The 2,500-nt window shown below is 29.0% G+C and overlaps 1 protein-coding gene across 2 annotated transcripts in view; it reads right to left on the reverse strand.

The window, feature by feature from the left end:
* Nucleotides 1-2,500, reverse strand: part of LOC115218737 (protocadherin-18-like) — a 96,102-nt gene that overhangs the window by 92,516 nt on the left and 1,086 nt on the right. For both annotated transcript variants that reach the window (XM_029788634.2, XM_029788636.2), the window contains exon 1: nucleotides 1,310-2,500. This exon is cut by the window's right edge and continues 1,086 nt beyond it. The gene's annotated coding sequence lies outside the window, so the exon portion shown is untranslated. The remainder of the gene's footprint in view (nucleotides 1-1,309) is intronic.

Here is a 2,500-nt window from a genome sequence, read left to right on the forward strand (position 1 = left end):
TGTATACACACACACACGCACACATACACATGCACACATACATATACATACATACATACACACATATATATGTGTGTGCGTGTGTATATATATATACTTATACTTTTTCAGCTCACCAACTTAGACATGCTGCCAAATAAATATATGTGAATGTTCAATAGTGTATTCCAGTCAGTTTTAAATTATAATGAAAAGCAGTTTCTTGTTAATATTTATTGTCGGTATTTTCTTTATTAGAAATAATATTTTTCCTGCCCTTCAACTCTCCCATGTTTATGAATTACCTCTGCACATTTGATAAAACTAAACATACAATACCAGTGCATTTCTTGCTAAACAGAGATTAATAGTATATAGTGACTGAAGGTGTTAGATCTGTTATAGCAAAATAGTTTGAACTAGTCTGTATATAATTATGTTTTCAAAGAACATTTATGAGAGTTGTTATACTTTATTATGTTTGCCGTGTGTAAAGTTGTCTTCCTTCATCCAACTATACTACTTGTATTGGAATATGTGTAGTGTTCAGTTATGTAAAATCCTAAATTTGAAAAGAAAAACATTTTTACAAACTGTCTGTGTATGAGTGTATGTGTGCATATAGATACGTGTGTCAGTGTGTGTTCATGTATATGTGTGCATCAGTTAATATTCTGAAAGTGATAGAGTTTGTAAATTTTTAACTTTACATAATGAAAGTAGTCCAACAAAAGATAAACATGATACAACCTAATAAAATATATAGAAATAAACTATAAACAGAAAAATTGTATAAGAAAACTAAATATAAACTGTAGAAAGACCCTACACAAACCTAGAATTATTTTTGTTTCTCATGATAATTTTATTCTATCATATCTTTATCGGAAGTAAAATAATTGTCAAGTTAAATTATATTAGAGAAAACAACTATAGTTGTCAGTGGTGTTAAAATAAATTCAAAGTATTTTCAAAATAAACAGGTATTTTTCTTCCTTTACTTAAACTGTTCCCTTAGTTTCTGTCACTTTCTTACTTTTTACTTAATCTCACCAGCAAATATTTCTCACAAAACAGCTTATATTTTATAACTATAAACTACAAATAACAAGTTTAATTACAGGCAGTTCTATATTCAAATGTTGTAGTTTAATAAATACTTTTTTAGATTGGAATAAAACTATTTAAAAAGAAGTGTAGTGGATAAACAAGTGAAAAAATACTGTGTTTGAAAAGAAAATTTAATAAACATGCATCAAACTGCAAAAAAACATGCATCATATGTGTTAATAGTGAAAACTTGCAATGTGAAAAACGATAGATTACTTACTTGTTACAAATAAATCTTCTGCAGTCTGTTTTTACATGAAATGTGTATCCTGCTGTAGAGTTATACAGTTACTGCTGCTGTTGGTGTGAGTTGTGTGAATATGAGAGAGAGAGAGAGACCTGTAGTTTTACCATGTAGGGTGTGTGTGTAGTGTGTGTAACAGCCAATGACAGGCTGCCTAGAGGTCACATGAAAAGGAACCAAACCAATGTCTCTAATTTGAGCTGCTTACAACTTGAGCAGACAGAAATATGACTCACTTATTATCTTAGTGCTTAATTTTTTAACAAACTAATAAAAAGAAAAGATAAGGTAAATTTCAATAGTCAAATTTTCAGTTATATTATGAAATATTTTTATCAAATAAAAATCATTTTCACTTCAACTAAAAGAAAACTATTAAGTGAGGAAGTAATGCTATTCACTAGCAAGTTGCATTCATAGTCTTAAACAAACATTTATAGGGTTTCAAAGTCCATGTAGTAAGGACACTACTGCTTGCTAATGCAATTTTATACAAAATTGATATAAAGAATTCACAATAACCATTTTATATCTGAGAGGAACGTTCCTGAAATACAAATATGTTTCCCATTCAATAATCAATACCAGGGGAAGGAGTATTGATTTCTTCTTAGTATTGGATATGTTTTTCTTTTTTTTAATATTTTTTTTATTCTGTCAAGTTGCAAAATCATTATTGAATTTTCTTCTAGACTTTTTTTTTTATCAGAACATGTGGAAAATATGCGAAAGAATACCAACTAATTAGAAAATTAGAGAAAAGACACCAACATGATAAAATTTTCTGAATAAACAATTGTGTAAAATGCAATTAAATTAATTGGAGAGAAAAATATGTTGTGTTGAGAAGTATAGACAAAATATCTAGATTTATTGAACAGAATCTTTTTCATTGTATTCAATATTGCAAGCAGTGTGCCACGTTGCCATCGGCAGGTTTTCAATCAATATAACAAGCTAACAAAAAGAAATGTTGGCTGAGCAAGGACCTTCTCACAGAGATGTCAATCATTTCAACGAATTTTTTTCGAAGCTGTCACTATATAAAATGATTTGTGTTTTCATTTCAAGTTTGATATTGTATTTTTGGCTGACGACGCCATTGAAACACAGAATCCTGTCTTAACTCTTATAATACAGAGCACTTTAAGAAGAAATGGAAAACGG

The sequence above is a fragment of the Octopus sinensis genome, linkage group LG14 (genome assembly GCF_006345805.1).
Source record: "Octopus sinensis linkage group LG14, ASM634580v1, whole genome shotgun sequence".
NCBI lineage: Eukaryota > Metazoa > Mollusca > Cephalopoda > Octopoda > Octopodidae > Octopus > Octopus sinensis.